The sequence below is a fragment of the Malaclemys terrapin genome, chromosome 1, assembly GCF_027887155.1.
Source record: "Malaclemys terrapin pileata isolate rMalTer1 chromosome 1, rMalTer1.hap1, whole genome shotgun sequence".
Taxonomy (NCBI): Eukaryota; Metazoa; Chordata; order Testudines; family Emydidae; genus Malaclemys; species Malaclemys terrapin.
The window spans coordinates 181359584-181376144 of record NC_071505.1 but is presented as its reverse complement, the minus strand read 5'-3'; the positions used below and the strand labels follow the sequence as shown (position 1 = coordinate 181376144).

General features: G+C 40.9%; 1 long non-coding RNA gene across 2 annotated transcripts in view; it reads left to right on the top strand.

Moving 5' to 3' along the window:
• The window catches only part of LOC128847762 (uncharacterized), a 43379-nt gene that overhangs the window by 13012 nt on the left and 13806 nt on the right, over positions 1 to 16561 (top strand). The window lies entirely within an intron of this gene.

Below are 16561 nucleotides of genomic sequence, written 5' to 3'. Positions count from 1 at the left end.
GCACCTTAAGATACATATAGGCATCTACTGGGGTTTTCAAAAGCATGTAGGTACTTAAATACAATATGAATTAGGTGCCTAAGTACTCTTGAAAATCCAGCTAGTGCAGTTAAATACTTTTTTTTTAAATGACCCTGAGTGCTTCTGGCAGCCTCTGTTGCTGAGTCTCTCCATCCTGGTTACTGGATCTTTGTTCAAGGGCCATTCCCATTGGGGGAAATTCTGTGGAGGATTCTGCTCACTTGGTGTTGGGGGAGGGGGTTTCAAATATTGCCAAAATCTTAGCTCTGTGAGGGATGGGGGACTAATCTCATTTTAGTCCACTAAACCTTCCCTTATTTTATGAGTATGCAGTTAGCTCTGTGATGTCAGAGGTATACGTGGTCAGAATATTTGTGTGTGAGGGTGGGTGTGTGTGGGGGTCATCCATATTGACTTTTCAATGAAAAATCAAAAACAGATTTCTTTTTGGTTGAAAATTTTCAGCAAAAGGGTGATCAGGTTTTTTTGAGAAAATACATGAAATTTTCTGGGGAGTCCAGGCACTATTTGCACCTCGCCCCCCCAAAAAGTTTAAAATGTTTTTTTTTCAATAACCCATTTAGATGGATGTTATGGGGTGTACTACACCCCATGGTAGCAGTGATAGGGTAAAGGGGAGCCAGTGAGCCCAATTAACCCATTCTGTGGTACCTGGAGGGGGGAGAGGTAATTAAGGCTTTGATTCAGCTGGGGAGAACAAGACTGGATGATTCCTGTCAAGAAAGGACTGCAGGGCAATAGTGGGAAGAAATACAGGAGAGAGTCAGCTGAGAGTTTTCACACTGTAGGAAAGGAGCCACAGAGGAGAGAAGCCTGTAGGAAGGAGCTTGTATCCTGGAACTGCCCCTGGAGGGAGAGGGCCATGCTTAGAAGGAGACTCTTAAGGCAGACCTGGGAGAAGAGAGACTCCTGGGAACAAGCTCTGAGGGTTAGCAGCTTGGGTGGAGCTGGGCCTCTAGGGAGAAAGCCCTGAGAGGCCACACTCTGTAACAGGATGAGGAAGAACTCTGAAGAGCTCAGGAAAGAGGCAAATAATCAGTGGAGTATTAAGCCTGGGAAAGATGAGAGTTTTCATTCCTTTGAGTTTGGACATTGTTACCTAGAAGTCTGGGGGAAGAAAGTGAAGCACAGGGGCTGTAACACCGTCTTTTTACAAGGAAATGCTCCAGGATGGTGAGTCTGACAATGGAAAATATTCAATCAACAGTAGTCAGAGCATTGTATTGTGACTTCATCTTTCATACTAATGAAGTCATTATTATTAATTTGAATTATCATGCACCGCCGAGCCCCAATCATGGACCAGCACTCCCATTGTGCTAGGTGCTATGCAAACACAGAGCAAGACAGACCCCGACACAAGGAGTTACAATCTAAGTATAAGGCAACAGAGGAGTACAGACACATAAGGAGTAAAAGGAAACAATGAGACAATACTGGTCAGAATGATAGGCAGTGGTCTCAGCACTCTAACACCCTATCCAAGGTCAAGTTTTTTTGTAGACTTCCTGGCAAAGGAAAGCTTTAAGGAGGGTTTTGAGGGAGGATAATGAGTTAGGTTTGCAGATGTTTACTAGAAACTTCTCCTAAACATCACATTTGCTGCTGGCTTAAAAGAGCTCTGGATGCTAAAATCCCAATCCTAAATTTTAAAGAGATGTTTGATTTTTTTAATTGAGCTTCATGTCGACCCAAAAGTTTGGAAACATTAACATTTCCAAGCTTGTTCATCTCTAGTAACTATTCATTTGGAGAAACTTCTGTCCAACCTATCTTTTAAAAAAAATATTTCTTGTGATATGTTATGCCCATTGTCATATCTGGCCTTTTGTTTTAATATGGGGAATATTTTAATGTTAATTAGTTAACGGTTTTTCAGCACTAGGTTGGAACACTGCAGTTAAACTAAGTGGAAATACTCTTGATAACCAAATGAAATGGCCAAATTTCCTGATCTCTGAATGCTACTCCCTGGCACCTCAATATGGGGATCTGGAAGTTTCACTTCATAAGAAGTACATAAAAATGCAACAAAGTGGGGAGAGGGAAGTGGGCTGGAATGGAAGAAACAGAATGGACGAAGTAGAGGGAGATAAATAGCAAGGAATGAGAGCTATGTTTGCCAGAGGCAGCACATAGAATTGGAGGGTGTGAGGAGTATGAAAAGTGATATTTAATCGGAAATGGAGGGTACCAACTTTTCACACACACACATTCTTATGAAATGGGAAAATGTCTTTTATGGAAACGGACTGGAATTGAGTCCACATGATTTATTCAATTTGTAAACTGAGTGAAACTTGATTCAGGCCTTCAGAGGTGAATGGGTAGTAACTTGAATCACTGCAGAGCCCTAATTTATCTTTATTTATCTAACTTGCCATCGTTGTATGGAGTTGAAGGTCATGATTTCCAGCTTGTATTTATTCATATCGATATTGTAACTCAGCTCAATGGACAGACAATGAATGAATCTAGTCTATTATTTTTACAGTAGGTGTATGTCTCCACTCATTATTCCTTATTCAGTTTTCTCAAAGCTATTTTACGACTATATACTGTGAAGCCTAGAGTTTTACTTTACTGCTGTGATACACAATCAGCAGGACAAGACACCCCCTGAGGCTTAAAATCTTCACATCAACTTAATCTTTTTTTCCTCCATTTGTCTAGCCAAGTGGAACTGTTTTGCTTGAATATACCAGGAACAGTATCTAATAGGGTAGACCATATGATAGTATTTCCTTTTTTCTTTGTTTTGAATTAAAGTAGTGATTATATAAATAAATACAAATGTGGCTTATGGAAATTCAGTAAGGAAGCTAGATGCCACACTGTCCCTACACTCTCCTTGCTCAGAAACTTGCATTCACATCTGCCTATGTAAGTGCATTTTGGTAATTTCATCAGGCCTTTTTTAGGCATTAGTACACATCTCCTAACAAACAAATCATTTGATAATCTGCTCAGGGGAAGCCTGTACTGAAACAACAGAGTACTCATGGCAAAAAATTGGCACATTTTCTAAGCTATCTAAGGCCTGGTCTACACTAACCCCCCAATTCGAACTAAGGTACGCAACTTCAGCTACGTGAATAACGTAGCTGAAGTTTGAAGTAACTTAGTTCGAATTAACCCCGGTCCAGATGCGGCAGGCAGGCTCCCCCGTCGACTTTGCAGTACTCTTCTCACCGAGCTGGAGTACCGCAGTCAATGGCGAGCACTTCCGGGTTCGACTTATCTCGTCCAGACAAGACGTGATAAGTCGAACCCAGAAGTTCGATTTGCTTGCTGCCGAACTACCGGGTAGTGTAGACCTACCCTAAGTTTATAAATATTTGCCTATTCTGGATTTTTTTGGTCATCATTTCCAATTTCTGTATCTCACAAATTCTTCACATTATTCCCCTTTCAAACTTGAATAAAAAGAGGGAATTTTCTTTCCTTTGAAATGCATTCAGCTGAAATGTATTGAAATATATTCACTTATTACAGAATAATTTATAGTATTAAATGATTGATTTCTGTTTCCCATCAGTCTATGGAAATTAAAAAAAACAAACAAAAAAAATCACATTTTATACCAGGTCATCAAGCTGTTGCAGAAAGATCAGAGCAGAGGATGTGACTCTGTCAGAACTTAGAGATCTGTGGGGTTTAACCATGCCATTACTGCTAATGATTTGGGACAAAAGTATTTTTTGTTCATTGTGGAAAAAGAGAATGTAGTTAAAAAGTAATTCTCTGAATAGAAAACTAAATACAAGTACAGAATGACTGGGGGGAAAATATGTTTGAAGGAGGTCTGAGTTCAACGTACAAAAAGATGCTACATTTGCACACAGTCCTGAAGCCTTAAAATACAGGAAGGGGGTGAACAAAAAACTCACCATCAATGGAGAGGTGGAATTTTTAAAGTCTAGAGCTATATGCTTTTATATGTTTTCATTCTACATGCAGTTTCTGCAAATGCCTATATAAATGGTATTTAGAAATCTAACTTTGTGCATGTGACTGTGGTAAGGCAAAGGCGTCAGGTGTAAAAATTCATGTGAAAATACAAGCCTTGATCCACTGTAAATTTGAACCCCTAACCTCTCTGCATTCAAACTGCATTAATGGCCACCATATCTTTCCAAATGGAAGGGGGCTACAGGGTGCCAATTTCATAGGAGCATCCTTAATTTATGTGAGTTTAGGTTCAGGTATAGTTGTGCTCTCTTCTTTTCTCTGTTCCACCCACGCTTGCCCCCAGTACTCCCCTTATGGCAAGGTAGGCAGTGGACATCAGATGCAGGAGGTGGCAAAGCCAGTGATCAGTTGCTCTGCACAGGGATAAATCTCCAGTGGCTATCTCTGGCCAGTTTAAGACCACTTTGCGCTGCTTACTTTGAGCAAAATGGCATTAGTGGACCAGAAAACCAGGTCCCCCATTGCTTATGGTCATCCAAGTGGCCTTTAGTAATAGCAAAACTAAAATGTAGGACCAGAGCTTCAGCTGGAGTAAGTTGATGTAACTCCATTTACTCCAATCCTAAACATTTTTGAGTGTTTGCGAAAATTAGCTGTATGAAAAACTGCCTCATTCATTACAGATCCCATTCATCAGCATCTGAAACTGGGTAAATTCATTGCATTTCTGTGATTCACTTTTTAATCCTTCTCTTTGGCCTGTTTTTTCTTATGTTTTCTTGTTGTTTCATACTCCAAGCCCAAAATCCCAATCCACCCTGCACTTTATTTTTTTTCCTCCCCAAAGGGTAGTACAACACTGTCTTTCATTTTATTTTCAAATTCCAAAAAGAAGGGGGGGGGGGTCGGAGGGATGTTACTAGATAAGTGATATATAAGCAGCAGCATCTGTATCCACCCTCTTTCCTGCTGTAGATATTCTCATTTGGAAAGTACGATTGGACTCATTCGTAATAGTGATTTTCTTCACAGACCATTTTTTTATAAGCAGACATTCACAATAACTGTGTGATTGCATATTGCAATATTTGAGGATTTCCTTTACACTTCAGCAGAAAATGTATTTCACTAGTGTAAGCCTGAGTTCACTGTAAGTGGCTATTATTTTTATTATTAATGTTACAAGGCACAAGCCTTTGCGTTTACTGGGTCAGCACCCCTAACTTGCCTGGTCTAGTTTCCCCATGAATTTGTGCATTTACCTGGAGGTCAGCTGTTCCATCTTTTTCTTCCTCAGAGAGAATTAGTCCATAATATATTTTTAGGTTGCACTACATGAGGGTAAGTTCTGTTCAGCTCTGCCTTTGAGTATGTACTTTTACCAGACACAACTATGGGTTAGTCTCTTGCCCATCTTATAGGGGGAGTAAATTAACCTGTCCTTTAGTCTAGAGATCCATAAATCAAGATGCCAAAGAAATGGAATAAGAGCATACAGGAGCAAGTGGTTTGTCATCAGCAGGATCTGTTGGCCCATGGACTTTCCATTTAAAATGCCAGAATGACTGAGTCAGTCTCAAGATGATTAGCTATTATTGGACCTGTAGGTTCTATACCTAATTTTCTGAAACCATGAATATCCATCACCAGCTTAATCAAGGCATTCATGAGCCAGGAAATGGTGCAAAGTGGCCACTTCTGCAGGAACCCAATCCAGAATAGCCCTTGAAACCTATTCCACTGTATATGGGGAAAAAAGGTTCAGTGATAATGTGACTACTGGTGTTTCCCAAATGGGTAGTACCACACAATAACCCTGTGATTTCTAAAGTGTATTGACCATCCAAATGCTGCCCACATTACATCCTTGGCTAACTGTAACCTAAGGAGAGTGAAATATATACTTCAACCATTTTTATTAGTACATGGCAATGAGCGCTGCCTCCTAGCGCTTATGTGAGTGACTTCTGAATTATGTTCAGGTTGCATATACTCTGCATAGATGTACATGAACACATATGTAAGTATCATTACATAGCTGGACAGATTTACATTATGGAAACGTTTAAGATGAGAAACAAAATTAAAAACACTTCAGAATCACAAAAATGTAAAGCTGAAAGGACCGTGATAGGTAACCCACTCCATCCCCTGCGCTGAGGCAGGGCCAACCCTAGTGTAATTCTAAATAAAAAGTACAGTAGACAATATTGTATGAAATATAGTCCATCAAAATGTTCTCTGCTCCCTTCCCACCAGCGAACAAAAAGCAGGGAAGAGTGTAGGTTTGAATGGTTCAGCAATTTTTTTGAAAGATGGAACAAGTCCTTAACCACTGTATTACTGTTAAGATTAAGTCTCTTGAAAATGATGCAATGTAGAGAAATTGACACAAATATACTATTAACAAAGAATTTATTGATCCACTTACTAGAATGTACATTAATAAAAATAAGTCCTCACACAGTCTCAAAAGGGGGAGGGGAGAGCATGGTTGGGACGACTTCACAACTAATTGATATGATTTCTAAAGGCTGGTTCACAAAATCATTAGTGCTAGAAATTAATCTTTGAGCTATATTAGCTCAGAGACTCACACTTTCTTCACACTTTCCAAGCACAACCAAACTGCCATTAAGTTCAAGGTGCCCTCCATGATGCTTCTTCAGAGAAGTGAACTCATTTAAAAGAATGGAGTTTTGTTTCAGCACCGCATAGCTACAGATGGAATAGTATTTTGCCATGCCTGGAATGATAAATGGCTTTATGTTCGTAGAATGTGCCAAATTCAGCTCTTTTACACTAATGCAGCTCCATGGAGATCAAGGGATTTGTATACATGTCAGACACAGCTGGATTTGGACTATTTTAGGTCAGTCAACTTCTGTTATGACATACTGTATAAAAGATAGGGTTTTAGTCCTTTACCAAACTGTCACAGGAACAAACTTTGCCTTTTAGGTTTGGTTTGGCTCAGAGAAGTACCAGAACATTTTTATTAGTGCCCCCCTACTTTTTCCCTCTCTGCCACTGTTGTTCAAGGTGTTGGTCCTCCAACTGGATTCAAGAGAGGTGTAACAGTTCTTTTTGGTACTTGGTCTTTAGGGGAGTCACCACAGTCCTTCACTTCCCTCATCCGTCCTGTTCTGGGTGGAAGGTTCCATAATTCTTGTCCAGAGGACTCATTTAGTACTTGAGGTGAAAGTTTTGCACCATCCTATCTGCCCTCAATACACACAGATGCAACACAGTTGAGTAGCAGGCTCTACTACCCTAATTTCCTCCACACTGCTTTTATCAGCAACCAGTACTAAAGTGAGTTAGTACTACTTTGTGGCCCCATTTGAATTCTGCACATCTAAAGTTTCTGCTCAGAAGTGTCCAGGCCTAGGCAACCCCAGATAGTGTGATATTAGGAGCTTATCAGAAGGGCCAGGGCCCCCAGGCATTCTTGGAAGGTAAACTACAGCTGGCGGTGGCAGCAGGTTGAGTTTCTGCCACCAAAAGATGAGGTGAAAGTTGGCATAGGACTTACTGTTTAGATAAAACAGATTACCCACTCCTAACAGGCACTTAACTAAAACTCAGTGGGGGTGTTGGCTAGCTCCCAATACCAAAAATAAGGGGAAGGGTCGATGGGAAATCAGGATCCTGAGAGTGACAGTCCCCAGGAACAATGGGGACAGGTCAATGCTCCAGGTCAGCCTGATTGACAGGGCGGGCAGACTAATCAGGGAGTCAGGAGGCCGGGGGGGGGTCCCATCCTCCATGTAAGCTGGAATTGACTGGATCGGACAGAGTGGGGCTGAGCTAAGGAGAGAGCAGGGGCCGAAACTGAGCTGGGGAACAGAGCTATGCCAGCCAGATGGGCCAGAAAAGCAGCCCAGGAAGCAGGTCAGAGCTGGGAGCAGAGTCACAAAAGCAGCCCACAGAGCAGACCTGTGCTGGGAGCAGAGCTGTAGCAATCAGAGCCAGAGAAGCAGCCCAGGGAGCTGGAGGCAAAGCAGCAGCAGCAGCCATGCTGAGGCAGAGTGGTGGAGCTGGAGCCGGGTGTGGTGAGCAGCTGGGGAGAGTGAGGGAGGTCCTGGGCGGCACGCGCAGCACAAGGAGATGCCCCCAGCCAAGAGGCTCTGCAGGCCAGACTTGGGGGGGGGGGGGGCGCGTAACCTGGGCAGGGGCGACGCTGGGAACCTAGAGCCTGAGAGCGTGTGGCCACCGCCAGAGCACGTCTCCAACCCGCAGCATCCCGGCAGCACAGCCAGGGCCTGGGACTTGTGAGGAACAGACTGAACTACCCTTACATCCCAGAGATGCTGTTTGTGACGTCCCCATGCCACAGAGCGGAGTTATGTGTTTTCCTTTAACTTCCCATTTTTGTCCATGTTTTTTTAAATTGATTACTGTTTAATAAATTGTATTTGCTTTGAACTGTATGTAATGATCATTGGGGCAGGAAAGCAACCAGTGCAGAGAGAGCACCCCGGAGTGGGGACACCCTAACCCCTGCCCTAAGTGACCACAACAAGGTTGGGGGGGGGTCAAGCCCCACATCCCCCCCCAGGAATCGTGGGCCCAGCCTTGTTGGGGTTACAAGGACTTTGACACACAAGAGAGTGGAAGGGGAACCCTTGAGGTCAGGCAGGTCTCTGGGTAAAGGAAGTGGAAGCAAGGACTCAGATGCTTTCGCTAGCCCACTTCACCGGGGTAGTGTGTAAGCCAGGAAAGTTCCCCACAATAGTGGGACCAGTCCTCTGCTTACATATGCAACTTGACAGCTATAGGAAATGGGGGGATGTTACCTCATTGTTACCTCATTGAGGGGGAAACTGAGGCAGCCTCAGCAGAGCCACACTGAGCTTCAAGGGGGCACTGAGGAAGTGATGGTGATTCTTTTTACAGGAAGCTTCTTCATAACATAGTCAGTTAGTGGTTAAAGCAAGAGAGCTTATGTTACAGTATATTATAGCTGGGAACCCTTATATTGTCCTATTGAATTCAAAGGCGCTCCATGTGATCTGTTGTAGGATTGAGACCTGGATCACAAAGAGAAGAGGACCCCTTGAAACCAATCATATCCATATTCTGCCCTTCAGCCAAAAGTAGAGCTGGGTGAATAACTGACTTCTCAGTTTGGTAGACATAAGGTGGGTGAGGTAATATCTTTTATTGGAACAACTTCTGTTGGTTAGAGACAAGCTTTCAAGCCATATAGAGCTTGTCTGTCTCACCAACAGAAGTTGATCCAATAAAAAACATTACCTCCCCATCCTTGTGTCTCTAATATCCTGGACCGAAATGGATACAATTATGCTGCATTCTCAGTTAGGTGGCAGTTCCAAAAAAATCAAAACAAAATGTTCAGCTTGACTCTAATCAAATCTGAATTTTTTCAGAAAGTCCATTTTGGGTCAATTAAAATGTTTTTTTCTTAAACTAAACGTGCTTGGAACAAAACATTTTAAAGGACTAGAATCTTAAAATGAAGGAGGGAATTGTGGTTGTAGTGGCTCCTTATAACATTTATTCCAGTGATTAGAGCACTCAGCTAAAAAGCTAAATTCAAATCCCTGTTCCAGAATGTCGATCTCCTACATCCCAGATGAGTGCCTTGAGATTATAAGGAGGGGGGGAGGGCACTACCAGTAGTTGCTTCTTTTGCTATTTTGTGAAAGTATGTAATCCCTTTGTGAATCTAAGGGTGTTTTGTGTGTGTACATGTGTAACACCACCAGACCCCAGTCGTCAATGGGCAGGATCAAACTAGGGCCCTCTGGAGTTTAGTGCATGAGCCTCTACAATTTGATCCAAAAGCCAACTGGCTCTTAACTAGGGCTGTCGAGCAGACTCATTTAACTCTCTCTCTCTCTCTCTCTCTCTCTGTGGTCTCAGTGCCACTAGATGGGACAGAACACCACACCCAGGAGGTGTGTGGGTTACACACTTCCCCTAGCTAAGGAAGTGCATCCTGAGCTTCAGAGACTTCCCAGTTGAAATCCTGTACGCACCCCAACTTGTAATGCCGACAGACCCCAGTTGTTGATGGGCAGGGGGGATTGAACCTGGGACCTCTGGCGCTTAATACGTGAGCCGCTACCACATGAGCTAAAAGGTGGGTCTGTCTGTCTCTTTCCCCGCCCGCCAGCCAGCCAGCCACTAGATGGGACAGAACACTACACCCAGGAGGTGTGGGGGTTACACTTATGCACATGGTGAATTCATGAATAATTCTGGGTTGGCTGAAACTGGATTTTTATTGGGTGAATAAGCTATGTCCAAAAAAAACTTTGTCCAGCTGTACCCAGGAATCTTACCTTATTGCATTTACTTCTCACTTATTCTTTTGGAACTCAGAGGTAGACTTTCCAGAAAGATCACATACTTGTGCCAGGAAGTGAATAAAAGAACATGTCTCTGAAGTCATTCTTGATCGCTTTAGTCTCGCTGTGCCTGCTGGCTATGTGTTTGGCTCTAACATGAGTGACAATAAGCTTCTTTTCTCCAATTGCTTTTAAGATATCAGCCAGTCACTGTGAAACATTATAGACTCCAGCTCTCATGATGAGATAAAAACAAAATATAGGACAGGCATGCATACATAATAAACTAATAAATTCTCAAAATCATCAAACTCATGCAGGCACACAAACCATAACACTCACTGAAAATACTTATGTTGAATGTACTAACCCAAATTCCTATATATTCTATCTGGCATGCATTCTCTAAAGAAAATACTTTTTAGTACCATTTCAGTCTGTTTCCTGAGGAGAAGCTAACTTTTTTTTCCCCTCTGACGTGAGATTTGACACATCCCAATATTTTTTCCTTTGGTTAATATCTTTCATTACCATATAACTGCAACATTGGCTATTAGATTAAAGAAAAACGTTATAGAATTAATATTTACTTGCTTGTTTCTAATTAATGCATCAGGTGCTGTAGAGAGGAAGAATACAAAAGAAGACAGGATCTCTGCCCTAAACGCATTAATCTGACTTTCCAAGGTCACCTTCTTTATGTAATCTTATCATCATTGGAACTGCATTAAAAAGTTGTAACCTGATCTATAGCTTATGAATAAGAATTCCCACTTATCACTTTAGGGGTAGACAGGTTTTTGACACTGCACCCCATATTCTTCCCAGTGATATTATGATATAATTATATCATAATTATAATGTATTTTATGCAAGATAAGTCATGTGAGGTGTCATTGGAAAAGTTATGATTTGCTGAATGATTATCCTATTTGTATGCATATATCATTTTTGTATCTGAAGTTATGAATATTGACTATGTATCTGTATTTCAAATGTAGTTACATCTGGGTAATGCCCACTAGACAAGATGCTTTCAGTCTAGATAGTGGGTGGGGAAGCACCTATTCAAGGCAATGGGCCATTAGGAGAAAAAACAGTAGGCGTTGGGAGAAGCTTATCTCCCACATGAGGAGACTTCCTGAAAATGCTACAGACAGCCTCCAAGTAATGGCTGCTATGATTCTACAAGGACATGTGATGAGACCACACATCTCTGGACTCGATCTTGGGATGTCAGTATTTTTCCACAGACTGGTCTGGGGCCCAAACTTTGAGAACAAAGGATTCCCGCCATCTGCAAAAGCTATATAAGTCAGGGAGTGACATCTGGTGTTCTTCACTCCCCACCCAAGAAGACTCCTGGAAACACCTGAGGAACAAGACTGAACCGGAGGAAGTGCTGGACCCAGGCCAAAGAGGATTTCTAACCTGTGAATGAAATAGCTGGGGATTCCAAGCCTAAAGCAAGTGCAGCTTGCCCCTTAAGAATGCTTGTATCATCTCTTAGGCTGGATATGAATAGCAGATTCTCACCCTATTTGGTATATTGAGCTTAGTTAATAAACTTGTTTTTGCTTTATCTAAACCAGTGAGCTGGAGTGAAGTGAAGTGTGTGGGAATCACGACTCGGGCAAAGACTGTTGCATATTCCTCTCCACGTTGAGGGAGGGGGCAAATTTTATGAGCTTATGCTGTGCAGTTCCCTGTGCAGCACAAAATGGCATAATTTTTGGTTTATATTCCAGACGGGGTGTGTGCCTGAGGATTTGGGAGTTGCCTTAGCTGTAGCCTTCCTATGCAGGGGCTAGTCAGAGAACCTGCATGTAACTGCATCTGGGTGTCTTCCAAACTGTATTCATGCTGGTGAAAGTGCAAGCTGGAGGGCTTTGCAGCTTGTCACAGCAGTAATGTGAGAGGGAGCCCAGGCTGGTGGATCAGGGGGATCAGTGTTACCCCTGCTCCAGGTGGGACCCTGGGGGGAAACCCATCACAAGGTTCTTGTCCCAAGATGAGGTCCAGAATTAAAATTATTATATAGTTGGGAACCCCGATGCGCACAGGTGCAATACTCATGCTATAGGAACTCTTATATTTACAAATAAATAATTTGCTAATACATTTAGCAAAGTCACACACACTCTAACTCAGTAAGGTAGATAGAGATAATACAGAAAGTACGTCTGAACATCCATACTGACACCATCCCTTGCAGAACAACCTGAAATGTTAGCCATTATCTTCCTCATCACCATCACCTTCCTCATCTTCACCAGTGGGCCATCATTCTGTCCCCTCACAAGGGCTACATCTCTCTCTCTCTCTCTCTTCCCCCTGCTTCCCCCACCCTGGGATGCCACTTTTATAATATATAATGCTGAAATTATCATGTCCTCTTTATTTGTATTTCCTCCCCTTACCAATTTTAAGATGTCCTTTTTCTATAGGTTATATATTTATGATTTCACCCCATTATCATATGTCAGTTCATTGCCATGGCACTCTTGCGGTTGGATGTTCTGTCCAAAACCTTCAAGAATCTGGTGTTCGTGTTTCTGTGTTTGACTGATCGCTTTATGGACGAAATTTACACTTACGTTCTAATTCCAGTTTCCCAAAACTTATGGGTTACCTAAATTTATTTATGGCAAAGCTTCATGCTAACCGCTGAAGCCAATGTCTTACAGGATACAGGCCTGTAAGTTCCGTACGTTACTGCTGAATATAATAAAGCAGAATATAATGCAAAACAGTGAATATAATAGAGGTAAGTTCACTGGGCAACAAAGTGTCTCCTAAAACTGATGTAGTTGCAGTTAATAGCAGTTTGCAAGTTGCACTGCATTTTAGAGGGACAAAGATTCTTTTGGGAGGTTATGCAATGAACCTTTAAGTTTATTATGTTTTATCCTCTCTAAATGTATAAATATCAGTTTCTGCAGGAAAAAATACATTCTTTCATTTGACTTCTATAGGTCAAGTAATCTTTAAAATCCAGTCTGGGAATTACATTATGCCTATCCAGGGTATGGATATAATTCTCTCCTTTGCTTTATGTATTTAATATCTAGCTATTAAATGTCAATTACTTCTCTGAACCTATATATGCTTTATACACTCTACAATCAATATAAGCACTGACTCTGAAGATAAAGTAACCCATACAAGCAATGGCACATACTGTCAAAAGAAATTTCAGGTTTTAGCTATCCATCAAATCTTATTCTGCTGATCTTTAAAACTCACATGAACTTCATTTGGACTTGCATATATATGAAGACTGTAGGAACAGTTTCAATATATAATTTATTTAGAGTTCTAAAACAGTATTAGTCATAAGTTCACATTTTACCAGCTGAAATTATAAATTGTATACTGCATCGACACATTCATACTGATATAGATCCAATGTGATTTAGCCAACATATTCAAAAGTGTGCTTTAATTTTTGGTGCCTCTAACTTTGGATGACCAGTTTGGCTTGGTTTAAAGTATGTTCAGAAAGTGTTGAGCACCCAGCCTGGTAATTGAGCCCCTTGTGCTTGTGTTATGTGATACTGTCTTTAATTACAGGACCACATACATTTGTTCCACAGAACCCCTGCCTCATTCATGTTCTGATCCCAAGCCCTTTGAAATCAACAGGAAAGACTTTCCTCTGTGCACAGAATAGGATGTACAGGGAATCTTAATTCTGGCATTTCCTAACTTTTTAGTGCTTGACTTTGCAATCTTAATATAACTTTACTGTATTTTCTTGTACATAATATATTAAGGCCCAATTATGCATTCCCCAATATTGCACATATGTCCCTGAAGTGGGGTTTTGATATAAAATTGTTAGATTGTGTTACTAATTTTATAATTTACTCATTTTAATCTCCAGATGCACGCTGCAGTTTTGAAAGGTAAAGCTTAACTGGTATTGTCTACTGTTGGAATTATTAATATTTCACATTATTAACATGGGAAACCACCAGACACTCATTTAATCATAATTATTTTTTATTAAATCCAAAAGCCAAATAGTATTTAAACAATTGCTCTAAACATGCCTATAAAGCTGAAATAATAAGCAATTTACTATATCCAAACAGTAATACAACATTTATAGGTACTGGGTATTTAGTGATGATACTTACAAACCAGGTAAACCCAGGGGGTGCTTAGATGCATACTGGTCGCCTCAAACATGATCAGGCAGGTATTAGCAAGGAATCTTTAAGAGTTTGCTTTTTATACCCTTTAACAATCAAGTTATGTCTTTGACAATTACTGTCTTCAGCTAAAAAAGACAATTTGAGATGATTCACTCTTATTTCCAGTCTTAATCCAGGCGAGATTCATAACCTCCTTTCTTCCCAAAGGCCTTTCCTCCCTATCTCCTCCCCCAGAAGAAAAGTGGGAAGGTTTGTGCTTCGTTTCTTTTAAGACTATTTTTCTTTGTCTTAAGAAAAAAGAAGAACAGGAGTACTTGTGGCACCTTAGAGACTAACAAATTTATTAGAGCATAAGCTTTCGTGGACTACAGCCCACTTCTTCGGATGCATGTGGGCTGTAGTCCACGAAAGCTTATGCTCTAATAAATTTGTTAGTCTCTAAGGTGCCACAAGTACTCCTGTTCTTCTTTTTGCGGATACAGACTAACACGGCTGTTACTCTGAAACTTTTCTTTGTCTTGTTACTGTAGCTCTTTACTTTATTAGTTACTTTTTGAACCATACATCCTTCCCACACCATAGGTAATACTACTTATTCTCATGGCCTTCTTTTACTTGCTGATTGGGACCTTTTATTTACTAGCCACAAACCATAGAACAAATATATTGTTAACTTAAGTTTGGTTAAGAAATCTTTAGTTATTTTAATAATTATCCCTATAGGTATCATACGGTACCTGAAGTACTACATTTATGAGGAATTGCATTTCTCAGGCCTTAGCTTTCATGTCTGGTGATTGATTGATTGATTTATATATAGTGTGTGTATGTATAATTTCTAAGAAATGAGACCATTTTAATTATAAAGGGCAGATGTTCATTGTTTGTCTATCTTCTACTGGAGAGAGATAAGACTTGTGTGTCTTTCCTGGGTGCCTTGATATCTCTTCATTAGTATATCTCAGCACTTGATTGAGGGGAAAGTATGTTCACTATTTTTTTTTTCTCTTATGACGCTGCATTAGTTTTTAGTTGTGCAAAGAGAGTTCTTGGTTTTGTGGCTGATAGACTTTAAATATTTTATATATTAAATACACAATCCTAAAACACTGGAATAATTTAAATTTGTAGATTCCATCCCATGTTGCAAGTCCTATATTATAAACCTTACAGCATCTGAAGTAGAATGAACCATCAACTCATCAACAGTGAAACAGTAAAAGGGGAGAGCAGAACTGAACTGTATGTATTAATGCTCAGCAACAGTTCATTGACTGATACTCAGGATACTTGGTGGCATAAAAATAGGGGGAAAAATACATTTTTTCCCCAATAAATCACTCTTATTCATAGAAATGTATTTCTGGAAGGGACCTCAAAGAGATCATCTAGTCCAGACACCTACACGGACGTCTCTTGAGTATGGGCAGAGTATCTTCAGCTCAACAGAGGTGGCTTTCTCTTTCCCTATAGCTCATTTGAAGAAAAGCCGACTACCAGCCAGACACTGATTGTTTTTGTTTTTTTTAATCTTTTTTTTTTTTTTTCATTAAGCAAAAAATCAAGATAAAAAATGTGAGCATTTAGTCAGCTGTTGAGCTATCTTACGGGTGCAGAGGTTTTGCTATTTCAGCTTTGTAAGTAAACAATGATTTCTATTCTATGAGGCAAGTAGTGTGTGTAAGCAGTGGTGAGTAGAGTGACTTACTCATCAGCTGGGGAAGTTAGCTTGAAGGGGAATAAAGAAAGAGTATTCGAACTGAAGTGAAAGAAATAAGAAGACTCCATGGGATGCACTGTATGATATCTTATTTTAGTGAATAACGCTGTTGGACAGCCTTTGTGTTTTTAAAGCATCTCAAGGTAACCGAATGTGGTCACATACATATTGTCACAAGTGGCCTTTTGAATGAGTTTGCTAGGAATTTCCCTGGCTGTGTTCCAGGGCCTCTTTGAACTTTCTGCGTAGACTGTGTAGACTGTCGGTCCTTCATCAGTTGAGACTGAGCCGATCACAACACGTCTTCCAATCTTCTCTCGCTCTGGCCATCCTTCGCCATGTTTGTCCATATCTCATTGTTAAGAAATCATCCCACCTCTTTGGAGGCCGACCACGTGGCCGTTTCAGTT